The sequence below is a fragment of the Phyllostomus hastatus genome, unplaced genomic scaffold (genome assembly GCF_019186645.2).
Source record: "Phyllostomus hastatus isolate PE091 unplaced genomic scaffold, TTU_PhHast_1.1 phas_contig_41, whole genome shotgun sequence".
NCBI classification, from domain to species: domain Eukaryota; kingdom Metazoa; phylum Chordata; class Mammalia; order Chiroptera; family Phyllostomidae; genus Phyllostomus; species Phyllostomus hastatus.
The window spans coordinates 7,821,895-7,834,740 of NW_025333876.1; positions in this window are offsets into that span (position 1 = coordinate 7,821,895).

Consider the following 12,846-nt stretch of genomic DNA (forward strand, 5'->3'; position numbering starts at 1 on the left):
GGGGGTTTTTGAATACTGATTCAATCTTCTTACTAGTTCACAGGTCTATTAAGATTTCTGTTTCTTGGTGGTTAAGTCTTGGTAGGTTTTTGTGTTTCTCAAAATTTTCCATTTCATCTAGGTTATTCAATATGTTGGTATATAATTTTTCATAGCACTTTCTAAAATCTTTTTATTTTTATATAATTGATAGTAAGTTTCCCATTTTCATTTCTCATTTCAGTAAATTGTGTCTCCTTTTTTCCTTAGTTTATTTAGCCAAGTGTCGGTCAATTTTGTTCATCTTTTCAAAGAACTTTTGATTTCATTAACTTTCTCTGTTGTTTTTCTATTTTCCATTTCATTTATCTCTGCTCTTGTTTTTATTATTTCCTTTGTCCTGTTAGGTTTGAGTTTAGTTTTATATCTTTTCTTGTTCCTTAAATTGTAAAGTTAAGTAGTTGATTTGGAATGTTTCTGGTTTTATGAAAATGTCCCTTTCATGCTGCTTTTACCATGTCCCATATGTTTTGGTATATTTTGCTTTTGTTTTCACTAAAGTATTTTCTAATTTCTCCTCTGATTTCTTCTTTGATCCACTGGTTGTTTGCGCATGTGTTGTTTAATTTTTACAGACTTATGAATTTTCCATTTGTACTTCTTTTACTGGTTTCTAACTTTATCCTAGAGTGGTGGGTAAAGATGCTTTGTATGATATCTATATTTAAAATATTGATTTAATTTGTGGCTTAAGATATGATCTATCCTGGAAAATGTCTTTTGTGATGTTCTAGTTTAAACCAATCTTGCAAATCCCAAGATAAACACAACTACAACATAATGTTTCATCTAGTTTAATCATTACTGGAGGTAGTTTGCTAATTTTTAAAGGATTTTTGTATGTATAAAGTATACTTCATGACTATCAAGATGAAAAGAGTTTGAGGTATTCTCTCTTTTTCTCTTCTCCAGAAAAGTTTACATAATATTTACAATTAGCATCTCCTTGAGTATTTGGTAGAACTTTTCTGAAAATTCACCTGGAGTTGGAGTTTTTGTGGTGGGAAAAAAACTCAACTTTTATTATTTCTTTCATAAGACTACTCAGGCTTTCTAGTTCTTTTTTTAGTCAGTTTTAATAAGTTGTATTTTCTAGCTATTTATACATTTCATTTACATTTTTAATTTTATTGGTATAAAGTTTTTCATAGAATCATCCTATTATTTATTTTTTACTTTTTAAATTGAGATGTAATTAACATAGCATTATATTAATTTCAGATATACAAAATAATAATTTGATATCTGTATATATTACAAAATGATCACCACAATAAATGTAGTTAATATATATCACTATATATATAGTTATAATTTTTTTCTTGTGATGAGAAATTTTAAGATTTATTCTCTTGGCAACTTTCAAAAATACAGTACAGAATTAACTATAGTCTCCATGCTGTACATCTCCTTGACTTACTCATTTTATAATGGAAAGTTTGTACCTTTGACCACCTTAATTCATATTGCCCACTCCAACAACCAATCTGTTCTCTGTATCTGTGAGCTTGTTTGTTTTGATTTTACATATGAGTGAAATCACATGATAAATTGTGTTTCTCTGACTTATTTCACTTAGTGTAATATCCTCAAGATTCAACCATTTTGTCACAAATAGCCAGATTCCCCACTTTTTATGGCTGAATAATATTTTACTGTATATGCACCACATTTTTAAAATGTATTTATCTATGATGGACTCTTAGGCTGCTCCCATATCTTGACTATTATAAACAATGCTGCAACTGCTTTATCTTTTAAAATCTTACCTGGGTCTTCATTTGTGTCTCCTTTTTCATCTCTATTACTTGTCCAATAATGACTCAAAACCTTTCCTGTGTAACAGGTGATGACTGCTCTGGCACAAAGGCAGAAAACCATGGAAAATGGACTTACCATGATATTCGACATCTAAGACCAATTTGCTAAAACCCCAGGCTCATTTATGCAGAAGAGAGAAGTGGTAGATGAAAGTCTTCTGAAGGAAACAATTCTAAACTGTCAGTATGTGTCCAGAACTTCAGGTAAAGCTTTAGGAAAGGAACAAGGAGGAAATACAACTAAAAACAATTGGGCTTCCCCCCAACACCTCAAATAACTTATCTGATGAAGAATTATAGCTCAGCTCTGATAGATAACCCTACTCTGGTAGTTGGCCTGAGGGACCTCATAAGTTTCTTGGAAAGAGATCAAAGAAAGATAGATGGCAAAAGCTGGCTGGTCCTGACAGTATGGGGCAATTGATTAAATTGGTCTCCACTTCTAAGGGAGCATGGGGACCAGGAAGCAGTCCAGAAACATCGATAGAGGAGAAGCTATTGATAGAAAATGAAGGTTTGTCACTTCCAGCTGAGAACATAGATTCAATCATAGAAACAGAAACAGGTCTCTTTGTAAGCTGCTTATTTAAATTGGATATATCCCAATGAGTGCCTTACACTAAAGAAAGAATAGGAAGAGGAGGCAGAAAAGAATTTTTAATTTGGCGCCAAACTTGAACTTACTGAGACAGAGTCATATCATTGTAAGAGAAAGGAAGAAATGTGACTTGTTAACAGAAAGCCATGTACTAAAAATTATTTTGGAAGAAGAAAAAGATAGAATTTCAGAAATAAATAATTAAGATGACAATAAGCAAAACCATATGCATTCAGTCATTATCTATCCTGATTTCACTCTGATATAACCAAAGATTTTCCTCTAAATGTTGGTGAGACAATTTGGCTCTCATTCCTGCCATTTAAGAGACTAAGGCACTCTGTATAGCGTTTTATAAAAACCCTGTTCCTTCTCATATGCTACAATCTACAGCCAGCTTTTGAAAGATATCTTGTACAGGGAAGATACCATTTTTGACTTTCAATTTCAGACCAGAGTAGATAATAAGCTAAATAACAACAGGGTTTATGTCTCCACAAGTTTTAAGTAACCCACCCAATACTTTGTAGTCTGTTAGGATCACTTGTGATTTTCACTTTTAAAATGAAAGATTTGGTGAAAAGCTGAAGCCATGGGAAGAACCTAAGCTATTACAGTTCTTACAAACTGAGGGAAATCAATAATCAACAAACACTGACCTTTGATTTACTTGAGCTACTATGATCCCAAGGGTTTACCCTTCAACTAGTAAAGCTTTGTGGGTTTCCTGGAGCTCCAGTAGGTAAATTGTGCTTATTTGCTACAAATAAAAAGTCCACTATAACATATATGAATAATTTTCCAGGTGTTTCTACTTGGTGTTTGTAATTTCATGCAATTAATCAATCATGTGATGCTTTTCAGTAGTGGAAGAGGAGGACTCATAGCAAATGGTGTTTGATCTTCAGAATCGTGTGCCTTGTCCCTACCTCTGTGACCAATAGTCTTTTTTTTTTTAGATTTTATTTTTAGACAGAGAGGAAGGGAGGGAGAAAGAAGAAGAGAATCAATGTGTGGTTGCCTCTCACGCCTTGCACTGTGGACCGGCCTGCAACCCAGGCATGTGCCCTGACTGGGAATTGAACCAGCAACCCTTTGGTTCACAGGCCAGCACTCAATCCACTGAGCTACACCAGCTAAGGCAGCCAATAGTCTTAAATGTATTTGAACAGGTAGAATACTTGGACCCTCAATTTAAATAGATACTTGGAAGAGTGAAGGAAGAGTTGGGCAAATAGTGATTATGTAACAAATAGAGATAGACTGCTTTTTTTTTTTTTTAACTCTTTCTACATTCTACATTTCCCTTGTTTGGCATATGGCCCTTTCCTTTCTCAGTCAGAAGACAGCATGTAGAATAGTAAAGAAGGGTATAGTAAAGATTAAATGATGAAAAAGAATCACCTGTAATAGCTGAATTTTATTTTATTTTATTTTATTTTTATCCTAACCTGAAGACCTTTTTTTTCATTGCTTTTAGAGAGAGAGGAAGGATGAGAGGGGTGTTTGTTTGTTTTAGAGAGGAGGGAAGAGAGGGAGAGAAACATCAATGTGAGAGAAAAATATCAATTAGTTGTCTTTTGTACCCACTCCAACTAGGGACTGAACCTGCAACCTGGGTATGTGCCCTGACTGGTGATCAAACCGTTGACCTGTTGTTTTGCTGGATGACACTCCCACCAACTGAGCCACACCAGCCAGGGCGAATTTAATTTTTGAAGACTGAAAAGGGTATTGAAAAGAAGATTAGAAAGGAGTCTGACTGGTAACTTGAAAGGGTCCTTCAGGTTAAGATTATTCTTGGAAATGAAAAATCCACCTGTGAATAAAAAAAGTGGAAATGAGCCCTGGCTGGCGTAGCTCAGTGGATTGAGCGCGGGCTGGGAACCAAAGTGTTCCAGGTTCGATTCCCAGCTAGGGTACATTCCTGGGTTGCAGGCCATAACCCCCAGCAACCGCACATTGATGTTTCTCTCTCTCTCTCTCTCTCTCTCTCTCTCTCTCTCTCTCTCCCCCCTCCCTTCCCTCCCTAAAAATAAATTAATTAATTAAAAAAAAATAAAAGGACCTAATTACAGCTCATCTGGTTTTCTTAAAAAAAAAGTGGAAATGTAATTTTTTACTATTCTAAGTAAATTTCCTCCTAAATAATAAGCCTGTCCCCTAGAGCAAGGGTCGTAAAGGAAAGAATAAACAAATGGGATCTCATGAAAATAAAAAGCTTCTATTTAAGATGCTAAATTTCTTAAAGAAGAAATGGAGCACAGATGCCAGCGTTTCCTTACCTGTGAGTCAATCGCATGCATTAATGATTTCACGCAGCTGCACGTGTGCCCTTCCTTGAGGACAGAAGTTGTAAAAGGTAAGAGGTCACAACTCCAAGTCCTACAGTTTCTCTGTATCTTCCTGGCATTCTTTCTCTTCTGCTCCCACCAGGGTGCCTGGGCCCTGTGCCCTTATCAGCTTGTCTTCCAGAGTTTATTACTTTGCTCCTAAACTGCTGTTCTGGACAAAGGTAGTCCTTGCAGCTCAGACCCAAGATTGGCTAAGTCTCAGGGCCAGCGGGTCTCCTTTATCAGCCTGCCCTTGGAGTTCTGTTACCATGTTTATCGTTTTTGTAAACTTTGTGAATAATCACATCTCAACTGTTTGCTACAACTTTCTGTCCTCCTAGACCAAAGAAACATGCCAGTTTAGAAAATTATAATGCATTTGTTGTTTTGGGGAATTTAATAAGATAATTGAAGTCATTTTAGGTTAGGGATCGTATTCCAAGGTCCATATTCTGAAGCGGTATGCAAAATTTTTTGTGTCATTTTGTGCTATTTTTCTGGGAGAAAGCCTATAGATTTTATCAGCTTCTCAGGAGGGCATATGACCCAAAAAGATTAACAATCACTACTTAGATCGGTATCACAAAACACAAAGACTCTAACCTTCTCTTCCCTTGAATGTAAATACCATCATAATTAACATAATCATCAAGCATCCATTAATTAAGTTTTGGAAAGCTTTTTAGAGGAAATAGACCTCATTCATTAAGTAGGTTAACTTCTAAATGGGGAGACAAAACTAATACAAAACAAAATTATTGCACATAGAAAATATGAATGACAACCTTATAAATATTTTATGAGGTTAACAGCACTAAAGAGATTGTGGAAGAAATATGGGGTTATGGTTTTGTCTAGAATAGCTTATTTGTGGACGTTAATATAAGTAGTGTTTAACAAATGTGGCTTAAAAGAAAAATGGAAAAAAGTTCACATTTAGAAATGGAATGTTCTTTAAAAAGGAGAAGAGAAAACTAAGTGGAAGCTACACAGTGGTTCGTGGGGCTAGGTGGGACAAGCTAAGCGCTGGTCTCTCTGTAGCCAATGGCCTTGAAATAAGGCAGGGAATTCAAACAAGTGTTAGGAGCTCTGCAGGCACAGTGGGATTATATAGTAGAGACATGTTCAGGCCTGAAGAAAGCAAACTAACTACCCATGTTGCTAGAGATATGTGAGTACAGAAAAATATTTTGTGTGCTTTGTGTGGCTGAAATGCATACGTCAATGTTCGGACTTGTTTATGAGCATCTTAATTGTTTGTCAGGATTCCCCCCCCCCCCCCCCCACACACACACACTCTTACGTGGAAGGAGCGATTAGCAAGACTATATTTGCTATAGTTGCAATGTTTTATACTTGTCACAGGAAAGGACAACTACCTAAATCTTATGCTCTGTGACAGTACCAGTTTATTTATATGAAAAATAAACTGGATGGCCAAAAAGTTTGTTCAGTTTTAAAGCAAAAACATAAGGCACAGTTTTCATTTTCACCAATAACTTTTTGAATAACATATTCACCTCTGCCACCTCTCAGGCAACTTCATAATTCCATCGTCTCCAATTTTTTTCTCTTTTTGAGCAAAGAACTGTTCCAGGTGCCTTTTGCAGACTTCCAGGGAACTGAAATTTTTTCCATTAACAGAATTTTGTAAAGATCAAAATAAATGGAAATCCACATTTTTCAATGTCTGATGAATAATGTGGGTGAATCAGAACTTCCCAGCCAAACTGTGACAGTTTTTGCCTGGTTGTCAAAGTAGCATGTGGTCTTGTGTTATCCTGATGAAAGATTATGAGTTTTCTGCTGACTAATTCTAGACACTTTTTGTCAAGTGTTTCTTTCAGCTAGCCTAATTGGGAGCAGTGCTTTTGGAATTAATTGTTTGGTTTTTCTGGGAGTAGCTTATAAAAGAGGACTCCCTTCCAATCCATATACACAGCATCACCTTCTTTGGATGAAGACTGCTCTTTGGTATGGTTGGTGGTGGTTCACTTCACTTGCCCCACAATCTCTTCCATTCCACATTATTGTAAAGTATCCACTTTTTATCACCTGTCATAACTTGTTGTAAAAACGGAATGTTTTCATTATGTTTAAGTAGAGAATCACATGCGGAAATAGGGTCAAGGTTTTTTATCACTTAACTTATGTGGAACCCAAACATCAAAGCTATTAACATAACCAAGCTGTCATAAATGATTTTCAACACTTAATTTGGATAGTTTGATTATGTCAGCTCTGTCCAATGTGGTATAACATTGATTTTCTCAATTAATGTCTTGATTTGATTGTTATCAGCTCCAACCTGTCTACCCTACTGTGGAGCATCATCCAGAGAGAAATCTCCAGCATGAAACTCCTCAAACCACTTTTGACACATTTGATCAGTCACAGTACCTTCTCCATACACTGCACAAATGTTTTTGTGTGTTTCAGTTGCTTTTTTACCTTTCTTGAAATAATAAAGCATAATGTGCTAAAAAGTGCATATTTTCTTCCATCTTTTATACTAAAATGGCTACACAAAAATTCACCAATTTTGATAAGTTTTTTAATGTACACTGATATGATAGTATCACAATGCAATCCAACAAAATTGTTTTGAGTGAAGTTAAAGACAACCAAGCACTACTAGAGCCAGCTTATGGAAAAAAACTGAATGAACTTTTTGGCCAATGCATTGTTGGTTATTGTTATATATTTATAGTTATATTTAATAAGAACATGAACTATCATACACAGTGTCTTACATAAATATTCACATAAGCATTTCCACTGAGTCTGGATAGTGTTTACGAATAGAAGAGAAAGGTCTGAGACAAGCTAACATCTGCTGTAGCAAAAAACAAAAAGAAAAAAAGAAAATCTTCAAAACCTGGCTTGTACCATTGTGATGATCTAGATATCATGTTTGCACACCTACACACTTAGGGTAAAAATCTGTGTGACAGTACAGGTAACATCCCCCTCCCTTTTTTTCTACAGAATCTTTGTTGCCTGATGATTCTGTGGTTCACCTCAACTGGAAGATGCTGAATATGAACTATTTACAATAGAAGACATCAGTAAAGGTACATTTTTATGGCTTTTAAAGAAGAACTTCTCTAATTGAAAAAAAAACAATTTCAGAAAACCTCTTTATCAAACGTAACATAAAGAGCCCTATCTCTTACATTAAATTAGACAAAGAATATGTGTGGATGGGCAGATAGTATATGCATGTTTCTTTCAATTTAGTCTCAAAGAGAAAGTTGCAAGCTGGTATAAGGACCCACTGGGTGACCAAGGTGCCCATTTAGGAGAGGCATTGTCTCTCATCCAGCCTGCAGTCTTATCCTGATGTGATAGAGGTACAACCACAAATTGGGTTCCTGTTCACTTGATTTGGAAGCACCTCATTATCGGTGCTCTGTTGGTCATAGTGAGAGACATAACTTTTCTGTCAGGCTGTTAATTTTCCAAGTGGCTGGAAGATGACAGGCTGGGAAGGGTAGAAAAGTCATGGAGACTCTGGAAAAGCCAGGCCTCTATGTAACAGAATGGAGAGAGGGTGGCTGGAGTTCTATTTACAGTAATTGATGGTGATTTAAATGTACTCAGTGGCAATGCTGTTTATGTTTTCAAATAAATAGTAAAATTAAGGTTTAGTGAAACATAGAAACAGCCCTAGAGTATATAGTTCATGATAGTAGGTATTTCTTAACTATTAACATTAATACTGCTTTCAGAAAGTAGCTTCGTTTTATATGCCCAGTTAGTAAAACCAAATATATTTTTTCTAAACTCCTTGTTTGTCCTCATTCCCCATGGCAACCTCTTGCCACCTAAACACCTACATACACACACATCCAATACTTCAAATGTTTAAATCGACACTTGTGGTTACTCTGTTTCTTTTGTCATTTTGGGAGTATCTCTACATGAGTTAAATGACAGTGCAAATTTAACCCTAATGCCAAATGTTAATCATTTATATGTTTTTAAATTATAATTTCTAGAAAAGACAAGAAGAGGACCAGCTAATAAATGAGAATTCCTTGAACTGTAAATACCATTTATCCCAGAGACCTCGATATGATCAGAGAGAAGTGAATGTTGACATTATTTGGTTGTAATAACTTATTCATACCACTATTAGAAAATAAATATAAAACATGTAGTCCGTTACCATAGCAACCCAGTGCTCTATTGCACATGTGATGTATTTATTTCCTTTAATGTAGGTCTTGTTGTGGAATACAACAAAGCTGAGATTGTTGCTACCAAATTTATTTTTCAACTTCATTGATTAGAACATTTTATAGCATTCTGTCAACACACAATCTATGAGAGGTTCACCACTGCTCTGACTGACATGTGACAGAGGACTGACAGTTAGGGATGTGGGTTGTATTTAAATATTAAAGAGTATCTAGGAAAAGAGGTAATACATGTAGACAAACTTATGTTATATTTAACTTGACCTCAAATTGACATGAAAATAAACATACTGCATTATTTAACTTTTCTTCCAATGCATAATTTATGAAATAAACACAGCTGCTGTGATTTCAGTGTGTATGTGTCTGCATTTGATAAGAATTGAATGCGATGCATTTTACCATATGTTTTTTCTCTTCATTTTAACTCATTTCTAAGAGTTGTCTGTGTTTCCCTTTCTAAACTATAAATACGCATATACCCAGTAAAAATATTTCCTTTGTTTTAAACCCAGTTCTGCTCAAAGAAAAAGGAGATGGAGTTAAGATTTGAGGGAAGTGTTTAGAGATTTGGAGGGACCACTAGAAAACGGGGGATAAATGTCATACAGGAAGAGGTTAGAGGCTCTGAGGGACTGCAGTGACAGGAGGTACAGAAATGCGTTCACAGAGTGCAACAAATGTTTATCAGGTTGCCTCAATTCAGACACTGTTCTACTTAAGGAGGATCTGGCAGTGAACACATCCCAGCCCTCATGGGGTTCATGTTATAACCCAAGTTAGGAAGGGAGTGCTTCCTTTTGGCCCCAGTGTGACACCAGTACAGTACCAAGCATTTAACTGTCTGCCAAATGTGGGTGTTTTGTGTCAAGGACACTTTCTGGACCATACTTGTGATTTTGTGTGTGTATTTTCAATATTCATGCTAAACTTTTCTCTGTAAACCTGGTTTTTTCTTCACAGAGCTCACATCCCATATTATTAATCTTGCTTTGTTGGGGAAATTTATGGGTGCTGTGCTATGTACAGATTTTTTATGGTTATAATGAAAATGGGCAGGCCTCCATGTTTTGTGTTTGGTATAATATACTGATCAGTGGGTCTCAAGAGGCAAATAGAAATTTAGAAAGAGGGATATAGCAGGAGAACATGGTTGGCTCTGGGAGCCACATTCCTGCTTATTCAAAATCCTCACTCCTTGAAGGATGGGTCAGAGAGTACTGGAAAGAGGCTGGCTTTCAATCTTGAAGGTACTGATGACTATGACCTTAAATTACCCTCTTGGAGCCTCAGTTTCTTCACCTATAAAAAAGTAGGCTTATAATACCAACCTGTCATTGGGATATTAAGTGAGGACTAAATGAAATAACTTGTGCAAAGTACTTAGCATCGTGCCTGAGAAATAATAGGGTCTTTGGTGAGAGTTAATTCCCTTCTCCTAAATACCTCCTTGATCCTTGAATTCAGGCATTGTTTTTGAAATGCCCTTGGCAAAATAGAAGTTGTGTTTTCTTGGAGAGCAAATTTATTGACTCAGTAAACTTGTTAATGCTTTTGTATGATTAGTATATTGATCATTGACTTTATAATATAAATAGCTGATCCTCAGGGGATAGAATGTAGAACAGGTTTTGATTTAGAGACAGGAAGCTGGGCAACATCAAGGGGACAGGGTCTGAGTGAGGCAGGACCAAACGGTATGGGAATTGTGGGGACAGCTGAAGTCCTAGCTACCAGCAGAGTGGCATCAATAGGGAAACAGCCTGGGAAACTGACAGCAAACTCTGTCACCATTTTGCTTGGGCTTGTGTTTGTTTGCTGCTGAAGATCCTAATCAGGAAAGAGTGCTCAGTGCCAGCCTAGAGGATGATGTCCAGCAACATACTCACTGGATGGCAAAACGGATAATCTGTCCAACCATTCTCGATGAATTTTCTCAATAATAAAGTATTCAACAAAAGGGGTGACAACTAGAACATTTTGTAATCTAATTTTGAAGGTGTTTGCCACAATCAGATTTGTTTTATAAAAGAATTAAGGCACAGAAAACTTGAGTATCTTACAATATTTTAAAAATGGCATCAGGAAAGAAGGGTAGACCCTATATGTAAGTATGGGCCTGTGATTCCATTTCAAGATATCTGAAATGCAAAAAGCTCTGAAAACCAAAAGTTGATTTTGTTTTATTTTGTTTCTTAAATGTTTGTCATTAAAATTTGAGTTGTAGCAAAACTTGACCGACAGGTTGATTATACTAATTTATCCCACTTAGTGTTGTTACCCAACAGCAAGTAAGGTCCTGCTACCCACCACCACACTCTCGGCAAAATTCTGGAGGTAGAAGATTGGTGAAAAAGGAAAGGAGTTTTTATTCAAAAGCTACACAATTTTGGAGTAACAGCTTTCCACATGCATTAGTCACTTAAGCCTATCAACTAAGGCTGAAATCTTTTTAATTCTTGAGTTACAGCTTTAACTATTTAAGTCTATCAACTAAGGTTAAAATCTTTAACTCTTGAGTTCCTCTATCATTCCTCCTGTTAGTTTTTAATTATCTTACTTCTATAAGGTTAGTTTATAAACTAAATAACAACAGAAGATATAAAAGCTACACAATTTTGGAAGAATGGCAGGCTTCTGCCTCAGAGCCTAGAACCCTGCCACCCTCTGTCAGGCCACACCAGTCCTAGGCTGTGCCCAGAGTTCCTTCACCCATTTAAAAAACTGTCCTTTGGGGAACACAGGCAGCTACAGCACAATCATCCAGGCATGCTTAAGGAAGAGAAAGAGAGCTAATCTCTGCTTCCTTCTGTATAAATCTTTCAGTACATAATTCCATGTGCACTTGGAGGTGTTCAGCTTCTCAGCCAATCCCATCCTAAACTGTTTACAATCATTGCCTTGGTCAACCTCTTTCTACCTCTTTCAACCTCTTCCCTAATCCTCCCCAGTCATCTGATCAGATCTCTGTATCAGTATGACTATGCATAGATTTCACTGCCGAAATATTAATGTTTAATTACTGGGGGCAGCCCCAAAGCTCAGTCAGAGTTTAAAACTATACAAATAAACAATGCGCTTTTTGAATTCTGAAACACGTCTGACCTCAAGGACTTTGGTTAAGGATTGTGGGACTTGCACTAGATATCGTGTTCTTTTTGAAAATTATGTTTTAGTTTACTTTGTACTCAACAAACTTCAAATATGAGAATTCATACCTGATAAATATGTCAGTTTTCAGACAGGGAGCCTCACCCATCGTATTCCCCATCTCTATTCCTCCCCAACCCGTCTTATCTTCTCCAGGAAGTAAACCTATAGGCTTCCCTGAAGGGCAGCTGACCTGATTTTGTGCTTGTTTGTTTGTTTGTTTGTATCTTTAGAGAGAGGGGAAGGGATGGAGAATGAGAAGGAGAGAAACATCAATGTGTAGTTGCCTCTTGTGAGCCCTCCACTGGGGACCTGGTCCACAACCCAGGCATGTGCCCTGACTGGGAATTGAGCTGTAATCTTTTGGTTTGCAAGCCTATGCTCAGTCCACTGAGCTACACCAGCTAAGGCCTAAAATATGCTTTACAAATTTGAATATACAAAGGTAGGACAATGTTTTAAAGATTTTAGACAGAGGGAAAGGGAGGGAGAAAGAGAGAAGGAAACATTAATGTGTGGTTGCCTCTCACACGCCCCTCACTGGGACTGGGGACTTGGCCTACAACTCAGGCACGTGCCCTGATTTGGGAAGAGAACCTGTGATCTCTTGGTTTGCAGGCTGGTACTCAATCCACTGAGCCACACCAGCCAGGGCACATGTTTGTTTCTTTCTTTGATTTTATTTATTTATTTTTAGAGAGAGA